Genomic DNA, 10183 nt, shown 5'->3' on the forward strand with positions numbered 1-10183 from the left:
GAGGAGGAGGAGGAGAAGGAGGGGAGGAAGAGTAGAAGGAGGAGGAAGAGAAGAAGAAGGAGGAGGAGAAGGAGGAGGAGAAGGAGGAGAAGAAGAAGAAGAAGAAGAAGAAGAAGAAGAAGAAGAAGAAGAAGAAGAAGAAGAAGAAGAAGAAGAAGAAGAAGAAGAAGAGAAGAAGAAGGAGGAGGAGGAGGAGGAGGAGGAGGAGGAGGAGGAGGAGGAGGAGGAGAGACGAGGAGGAGGAGGAGGAGGAAGAGAGGAGAAGGAGAAGGAAGAAGGAGAAGAGAGAAGAAGAAGAAGGAAGAAGAAGAAGAAGAAGAAGAAGAAGAAGAAGAAGAAGAAGAAGAAGAAGAAGAAGAGAAGAAGAAGAAGAAGAAGAAGAAGGAGGAGGAGGAGGAGGAGGAGAGGAAGAGGAGGAGAGGAGGAGGAGGAGGAGAAGGAGAAGGAGAAGGAGAAGGAGGAGAAGAAGAAGAAGAAGAAGAAGAAGAAGAAGAAGAAGAAGAAGAAGAAGAAGAAGAAGAAGAAGAAGAAGAAGAAGAAGAAGAAGAAGAAGAAGAAGAAGAAGAAGAAGAAGAAGAGAAGAAGAAGAAGAAGAAGAAGAAAGAAGAAGAAGAGAAATTCTTTATCTTTTCACCACTTTCATAGTTTTTAAAATTAAAATGTGCTCTATGTCAAGGCACAGATGTTTTAAACATTTGAAGAAAATATTTTGATTCTTCATCGACCAGGCTGCTGGGGTCATAAAAATGTGAAGGACACTCCTAGCTTGTTGCTGATGAACTGTGAACGCCTTGGCGGGGCTTCTAAATATAACAAACTTCCCAAAAAGGCAAAGCAAAAGCTAACTGAAGTCAGACTATTTTAGAAAGTGGAATTCCCCTCCTTCACCACACAACTCAGTGGTCGAGCCGTCTAAGAATTCAACTTCTGTGCTACGGAACGGACCAGTCCTTCGGTGAATGCCGAGGTCACTCCTCTTCCTTCCTGCCACCCACGGGGTCAGGACTGAGCCTTAGAGACTGAACGTGACACCTGGTGCCTGGAGGCTGCCTCCACTTGAAGCTGCATCCCTGCTCAGATGTTCCCTCTGGAACTGATGTTTCCTTTGCAATTTTTTTTTCCAACCTTCCATCCCGTGCTGTGCCCATTTCTGGAAATTTATCAACCCTTCTCCATGAAACCACTTGTATTTGCTTAATTCATTTGATTTATGTTGTCATTATCACTCCTGATTCGCAGGGCGTGTGGCACGCCAGGCAGGGGTGAGCCAGACTGATTCTTTGCAGCCGTGTCCTTAGATGGGGCATAGAACCAAGCATGAGCTAAGTGATAAGCAGCTGGGGGCTTTCCCGAGTCAGCCCTGAGGCCGGTGCCCTGCCAGGGGAGTTGGCGGGACATGCTGCTCATCAGCCACACCTGACCGACGCCCTTCCTCCTGGCCAGCACCATGGACTTTGCGCGTGGGCAGAGCTCCCGCAGCCGTGGGAAGTTCCTGAGGGAGAAGGCGTGCCGGGCTCCACTCCACACTCGCTCGGAGATGGTGTCGCCGTTGTTCGCTAACCCAGGGGCTGTTCTCCTGGTGACGTCCACATGCCTTTTTTTTTTTTTTTAGTTCTATAATTTCCAGCATATCGCTGCTGCTCTAAATTATAGGACTGCGTCATCTGTGCATGATGGGAGCAGCGCGGATCGGTGGTATCTTAGCAACATCTGGGACCCCCCGGGAACAGGCCTAATTCCAGCCCTGCTGTGACTCACCCCAGGGCCAGAGGGGCCCTCACCTGCCCCAGCGCTCAGCTGCGCCCCTGCGTGGCTTGGTCAGCTGCGAGCGCCCAGACTCCGTGGCTGGAGCCTGTGACCAGGTGCTCCGATGGCTCTGCCAGGTCTGCGACCAGCCCCCTCCCAAGTGCCTTCCTGCCCAGGCTGCTCCACAGCGGGGCCTTTGTCCTGCGCTCCCCCACAAGGACACGTGCCCTGGGTGCCATCTGTCAGCTGCCACTCCACAGGGCTGAGTTCGCGGTTCTGGGGAGGATAGGTCGCCTCCTCAGCAGAAGAGACATGGGCTGGGTTTGAGACCAGAGGCCACAGCGCTGCCTGTCCCAGGAAACTGGGTGGCCCAGGCCTCGGAGACCCAGCTGGGATGGAGAGGGAGAGGCGGCCCCGCTGCAGAGGGCAGGAGACTGCGTGGAGCCTCCTGACTCCTTAGCCATGCTCATTCCTCCCACCCGTGAAGGGGAAACGTGTCCCGTCCCCGGCTCTGTTTCTCTATAACAGTCTTTCACCTTTTGCATTAAATTCCCAGGTTGGGCGTCAGCACCGTTGCTGGAGGTGTTTTCCTCCATGCTCTCCAGTCTAATTGCTTACACACAGAAATGAAATAGATTTTGTAACACGGCGGGTAGGACGTTTGCCTTGCACGTGGCCGACCTGGGTTCGATCCCTCCCTCCCTCTTGGAGAGCCTGGCAAGCTACTGAGAGTATCCCGCCTGCACAGCAGAGAGCCTGGCAAGCTACGCGTGGAGTATTCGATATGCCAAAAACAGTAACAACAAGTCTCCCTCAGTTACTGGTGCCCGCTGGAACAAACCACTGAACAACGGGACAACAGTGCTACAGTGGAACAGTTATTATCATTTTTTAGTTAAGGTGTATGGTTTGGGCCACACCTAGCATTGCTCAGGTGCTACTCTAGGCTCTTTGCGTAGGGGAAGCTCCTGGTGGTTCATAGGGAATTCCCAGGTCCTGTGCTGGGGATCATACTGGATCGGTTGCAAACAAAGCAAACACCTTAACCCCCGTACTATCTCTATGGTCCTGTCGTAATTTAATGAGAGATATATTAAAAAAGAAACTCCATCCACATCTTTCCCCTTTAACATGGCCTAAAAGAGTGATGTGGCAATTTCTTTCCTCTTCTTTCTCTTTCTCTCTTCCTTCCTTCCTTCCTTCCTTCCTTCCTTCCTTCCTTCCTTCCTTCCTTTCTTTCTTTCTTTCTTTCTTTCTCTTCCTTTCTTTATTTCTTCCTTTCTTTATTTCTTCCTTTCTTCTCTTTCTTTCTTTCTTTCTTTCTTTCTTTCTTTCTTTCTTTCTTTCTTTCTTTCTTTCTTTCTTTCTCTCTCTCTCTTTCTTTCTTTCCTTCTTTCTTTCTTTCTTTCTTTCTTTCTTTCTTTCTTTCTTTCTTTCTTTCTTTCTTTCTTTCTTTCTTTCTTTCTTTCTTTCTTTCTTTCTTTCTTTCTTTCTTTCTTTCTTTCTTTCTTTCTGTCTTCTCCCAGCCCCAGTATGTGGTAATTTCTTTGCACCAATTTAAATTTTAGAAGGGAGATGCATCCTTGTATAAAGAAAACCATGCTTGCCCTCTCCCTCAAAGTTCATGTCTCTGTTCACTTTGCTATTAGGCTGTAGTCCGATAAGAAAGAGCCTGCCAAGGATACTGTTGCATGATCTGTGTTATTCTGGGGTCATTCTCTGCAAAAGGAGGTTCTAGGAAAGCGTCTGCCTCCTGCAACCAAGCAGCTCGTGCTTTCTTGCCCAGTAGGGCTCCTTGCAACAGCAAGGCACACAGGAAGGATTCCCACCTCAGCAAACTGACACCGTTGTCGACTGCTAGGCAAAGCTTTTTTGTTTGTTTGTTTAATTTTGTTTTGAAGCCATATTTTGTATTCCTCAGAGGTGTAGCCCCAAAATAAATTAAAAAAAAAAGAGGGAAGGAAAGAAGAAAGAAAGAAAGAAAGAAAGAAAGAAAGAAAGAAAGAAAGAAAGAAAGAAAGAAAGAAAGAAAGAAAGAAAGAGAGGAAGAAAGAGAGAAAGAAAGAGAGAAAAGAAAATTAATTTTTTAAAATACTGCAGACATCAGGAAAGAAATAAAATTACTAATAATTAAGGTCATATCCCCAAAATATTTACTCTAAACGCTTTGGAACCTAAGAATTCTGTCTTAATTTTAGTTTTTTTATACCTAAAACCCCATATTGTCTTCTCTGTAACCCTTTAATTAGGATATGTGCCACTAGAAAGAGCATAAATTAAAATGTCACTAATTCTCCTTTGTAAGGATTAGTAATTTCATGGCAGGTGATTGTTACAGAGTCTTCTCAGAGAAGGAAAAAGCTGCTGAATGTGACCTCTAAACACAAGCAAAAACAAATTTAGTATGTGGTAAATGAAGCAAGAATATGGCTACCTTACACACAGTTGACTGAAAGAAGGTATCAGGAAGGTTTCTGGGATGCTGGAATCGAAGGCCTATTCTTAGTGGTAGACAAGTTGGTTGCGAGTTTAAAATATGTCAGTCTCAAAAATAAATAAATTAATAAATATATATTTTTAAATGTGTCAGTCTCTGCACTTAAAAGGGACTAATTTTCAAATGAACACTTAAAAAGAAAGCCTACTAAAGCATGAGAAGGTGTCTAAAAAGATGGTGAAAGTACATTGAGGTGGGGGTGGGGAATCCACTGTGCTCTTGTTAGATGTGGTGGTGAGATAAATGGGATAAGTGAAGGTTCTGATTAGACAAAAGTTAATCACTTTTTTGTTAAGAAAATTAATGCAGTAATGTTAATGTGATGAAAGGTCATATGAGCAAAAGAGAGGTCTGTGGACCTTGGAAATGTTCCTGAGATACAATGGTCAAGACCTCCGATCTCTTCCAGGGATGGTCCAAATCTAGGTTCAGATTTAGAGAATTGATTGTTTCTTTGTTTGTTTGTTTGTTTAGGGGCCACCCCCAGTGTTGCTCAGAGCTTTACCTCTGATTCTGTACTCAGAGATCATTCCTGGCAGGCTCAGTGTGTACTCACGAGATGGCTAGGGAAAATCTCCCCACACCCCCCCTGAATCTCTCTGCATTTAGTGGTCTCACGCCTCTCCCTGACCCGGGACGGCCAATGCCATGGGTGGTTGAAGGAGGAAATGAGGGCTAAGCTGGTTGGTGATCAGTTGCTGTTTATTCCATTCTCCCCATACACCTGTTCCAGTCTCACTAAGCCCCTGATTTTGTTTCTTCCTGTGTCTCTCAGACATCTCTCCGCACTCCTACTCGTAGCCTTGATCTCTCCCTAGTCTCTCCCCATCTCCCCACGTTGGAGGTAGCAGTCAGACACGCAGATTGGGTGGCACAGTGAACATATCAAAGCCCTTCCTGATCAACAATCAGGGTTAAGGACAAAATACCACTTAGGGGTTTTTCTCCTTTCCTTAGTTCAATAACTTAATTAACATCCATAATATTAGCTATTTTGTATTTATACGGTAAGAGATACATTAAACTTGTAGGGTGGCTCTCCTGGGGACATCTCACTATAGATCTCAGACTACAGTGCTCAGGCCAAATTAATCTTTCCCGACACTAGCAGGGTCCTAATCTAGTTGGTACTTTTGGATCATGACAGAGTTTGTCCATGACCATGCTTTAAACTTATAGTTAAGTAGTATGGCGCTTTGACCTGGCCCATTTCGATGCCAGGATAGCTCACAGCTTGCCCTGGGTTCATCCAGTGCCTCACTGGGACCCTGCTTTTGGGTTTTAGGAAGTAAGTGCAACTGAGGCTTAAATCGAGAGAACAGATGCTCAGGAATGAGTATTATTCGGAGTCAATTAACTCCCAAATTACAAAAGCATAGCATTAACTGTCTTCCTGTGTCTATACAAAAAAAAAAGAACATTGCTTTGAATTACCCATGCAAAGGACTTAAGGGAAGAGAAAAGCAATATTTACAAGTTAACTGAGTCTGATTAGGAGATAAAGGTGATTGACCGATTAAGGAAGCAGAGCACAAAGAAAGAGTTTACAAATAAACTCAGAGAAATGGGAGTACTGTGATGAGAGTAACCCAATAAACCTAAACTCCCTGTGGCAAGGCAGAAAGGACAAACCAATGTTATCCTACAGCTTAAGGGAACATATGGGATTCCAGGGATTGAACCCGAGTCAGCTGTGTGCAAAGCAAATGGCCTACCTGCTGTACTTATTGCTCCAGCCCAGATATGTCAGATTTTGAAGTTACCAAGAAGATCAGAGAGGGGAATCAGAGAAAGAAATTTAGTAATCCTGGTCAACTACTCCCCTCCCAGATAGGTGTGTTTTTTCTGTTACGTAGCAGACACACTGAGTTGCTTTTAAAGATCTAATTGGCTTTAGTCAATGGCTCCTGAACAGGGCTACATTCTATCTTGCCAGTAGAATAGCACTTTGAAACATGTACAAAATGAGGTTTTACTGGCAGAAAGAAAACGAGCAAAAGAACAGGCACGTTACCTGAGACCTAGGTAGCTGACCTAAGGATACAAGATCCAATGACAAATTGCCTCCTCCTCTTTGGGGAATAGACATCATGGAATCATTGGTGCTGACTAGCACAGTCTACACCGACCAGTCTGACCTGAAGGAGGTAGAAACCATTTTAAGCTGGATGTTAGGTTTTTGTGGGTTTTGTACTGACTAGTAATGTTGTGAGAAAAAAAAAAGAGAGAAGAAAATGACTTGCTTAAATCTCTGGGTTCTATGAGCATGTGTGATAGATTGATAGATCCAAAGACTTTCCTTTTGATTACTAACAGGTCAACACACTCACTCAGATGTTGTGAACATAGGCCCCCATGAGTTGAGTGTATGAGTGAAAATCAGCAGGAAGAAAGTGAGAAGCCTAGAGTGGAGCAAGTTCCATCTAGTTTTTTAGAAACTTCTTATTTTGCATGCAAACACATTTTACAAAACAATGTGTATAAGGTAAGCAACATATTGATCTGATGCAGTTAGACAGTGCAATGATATAGTCATTGTAGTCTTCGCTAATGCCTCTCACATCAGATTATTATCATTCCCTTTTGTGTGGTGGAAAATAATTAAGAGCTAGTCTCTAAGCAAGTGTGATGTTTGCAGTGCATTATTATCTATAATCACTACATTGTGTATTAAATCTCTAGGATTTAGTTATCTATCAATTTCAAGTTTATACCCTTAAACAATAGCTTTTCTATTCTCTTCCAAGCCTCTGATAACCACCATTTCACTCTCACTTATGATTTGGGTTTTTATGTTTATATTCAGCCACATCTCCATCTACATGTATTCATGTTTACATTTATTATTGCCTGTGTGTTCATATTTACACTTGTTATTTACATTTTCTTCCCCGTATATATTCAAGTAGCTACTCGCTCACTTCCTTCAGGTCCTTGCTCAAATTTCACTTTCTCAGCCCAGATTTAATTTAAGACATGAACCCTTATTTAATACTGCAGCCCACACTGTATCTCAGTATTAGAGATTCTCCTTACCCCTGGTTAGATGTTTCCATTACACTCATCATTTTCTTATATACTATGTAATTATGTATTACATCTATGGTCATTCCCTTTCCCAATAAGCTGTATCATTTTCTGAGGAATTAGATATATATAATCCCATCATTCTGCTTTCCTGACATACTATGTGTGTTCATTCAATAAATATTTCTTTCAGGAATAAGCAAACAAAACTGGTATTCAGAATTAGTGATCTTTCCCCAATGATTGTAGTAATTTAGACTTCCAACAAGGAGTATTTGAACATGCTTATTTTGCCAAATGTTTATTAGCATAATATGTTGTCCATTTAAATTTGTATACTATTCTATAAAATACAAGAATATTTCATTGGTTTATTCATTGAGGTTTATGAGTCATTATATTTGTATGTCTGTGAATTATCCATTTATACCATTAGAAACTTCTATTTTTGGGTTATCATTTTATTTTTTCAACATTAAGCAGTTCTTCAAAAATTAATTTATGTGTCTTATATGCAGGCACATGATTTTTGGTGGTTTTTATTTGTTTTTTGCTTGACTTTTTGGGGGAACTCACTGGATAATGATCAAGGGGTGTTCAAGATTGAAAAAACTAAAGCTCCTTCACGTAATGCATGCACTACACTGCTTTAAGAAATTCACAGCCTATAGTCTACATGTTTTATTTGTTCTCTTTGTTTTTTTTATACATTTTACTTCAAGACAGTTTTCTGTTCAAAGAAATGCAAGAATATAAATGTACCCTTTTATTATCTAGATGAAACCAAAAAAAAGCTTATTTTATAGCCAACTTTATGGTGGCTTTTTTGCAGGAAGGGATTGTTTTCAGGGATCAAGGCTCTTAATCAAATTGCAGTTGTAGTCTTTAGTGAGGACAGGAAGCTGTCAGCAAATGATTTTGCACAAAGTTTTGCCTTTAGGGAAAAAGAAACTGGAAAAAGAAAGATAATTGCTAGGCTAGGTTTAAATCATCTGACCTAGAGAGGAAATCTATAAATCAGTGAGAAGAGATAAATTTTATTAGTTTTTTTTTCATTCTTTATTCTTTTTATTACAACAAAAAAATCCAATTAGTACTCAGAATAAGCAAGCCATGATTTTGTGAGCAAGATCAAAATGCTGTAAAAAATCCATTTTTATATAATAATTTTTAATTTTCAGTATATTTTTTGTATTATCTCTTGGGTAATTTTTCAACAATTTTTATTAAAGGGCTAAAATTGATAATATTAATTATACCTTTCATGTATATTTCACTCTAACACCACAGCTATCACCTAAATCTCTCTTCCTTCCGCTAGTGTCCCAAGGGCCCCTCCCAACCACCCTCTCTTCAGTTCTATAGACATTATCTCCAGTATTGGTGACTTTGGTCAGTTGTTGTTCTCTTACTATGTTTCTTTATATCTCACATATGAGAGAGATCTTCTTTTTCTCAATGTATTGTAGAGGTGATTATATTTATTACTGTAGAGGTTTTTTTCTTTTTTTCTTTTTCTTCTTTAAATTTTAGTCACTGTGAAATTACGAAGTTATTCATGATTGGATTTCAGGCATACAATCTTCAACATCTGTCCCTTCACAATTGTCCACTTCCCTCTACCACTGTCCTCCATATTCATCTGCCTCCGACCCACCAGTCGGCTTCTCTGAGAGTTACTGTTTTATTTATTTGTAAGCTTTTGCACTGTGGTTTACAGAGCAGTTTCTGAGTAGGGTTTCATATGGAACACTTTACCACCTTTCAGCACCACATGAAGTCATTTTTTTATGTTAGAAAATATTATGTTATAGATAATGCTTAAGCATATGCATTCATAAGTAAAAATACTCAAATAAATCTCTATGAAGCAAAATATCATTTGAATAGACATAGAAACGTCAATATAAATGAAATATTGGTACACTACTGAACAGAACAATAGAGAGCTATGGGATGAATTCAAGAGGAACAACATAAGAATCATTGGAATCTCTAAAAATCAGGATGGCAAGTTAAATGAAGAACCACTAAAGAAATCATAGCCAGGGGCTGGAGAGATAGCACAGCGGGTAGGGCGTTTGCCTTGCACGCGGCCGACCCGGGTTCAAATCCCAGCATCCCATATGGTCCCCTGAGCACGGCCAGGGGTAATTCCTGAGTGCAAAGCCAGGAGTAACCCCTGTGCATCGCCAGGTGTGACCCAAAAAGCAAAAAAAAAAAAAAAAAAGAAATCATAGCCAAAGATTTCCTAGAACTGAGGACTTCAGATTTAAGAGGTCAGAAGGATTCTGAAAACAGACGCAAGCAGAAAAATCCAAGACATTATAATCACATGACGAAAAGTCAAAGATAGAGATAGAATATTGAAAGCAACAAGATCAAAAAAGGAATTTACATACAAAGGAAAGTCCACAAGATTCACAGTAGATTGATCAAATAAGAGAATGGTGGGACAGAAAACAAAAACTCAATGAAATGTCACCTCACCAAGAATACTTTTCTAGCTAGATTATTGTTCAGTTTTGAAGGAACAATACAGGCCTTTGTGGATAGGCAATGACTTAGAAAATGTTATACCCTTGAAACCAGTCTCTTAAGCATTAAAGGATCTTCTCTAAAAGACAAAACTTCTCAGCACTTGGCCATTAAGTATGGCATTCCATCAGAGTACTTATGATTCTCTATAAAAGATAAGGAAAGGGTGCTGGAGTACAGTGGGTAGGGTGTTGGCTGATCCAAGTTCGATTCCCAGTATCCCATATGGTCCCCTGAGCACCACCAGGAGTAATTCCCGAGTGCAAAGCCAGGAGTAACTAACCCCTGAGCATCGCTGGGTATTACCCAAAAAGCAAAAATAAAAAAGATTAAGAAATGTCCGTATATTCCTAGCATGCTAAGAGATTTTCTACT

The sequence above is a fragment of the Sorex araneus genome, chromosome 4 (assembly GCF_027595985.1).
Source record: "Sorex araneus isolate mSorAra2 chromosome 4, mSorAra2.pri, whole genome shotgun sequence".
In the NCBI taxonomy this organism is placed as follows: Eukaryota; Metazoa; Chordata; class Mammalia; order Eulipotyphla; family Soricidae; genus Sorex; species Sorex araneus.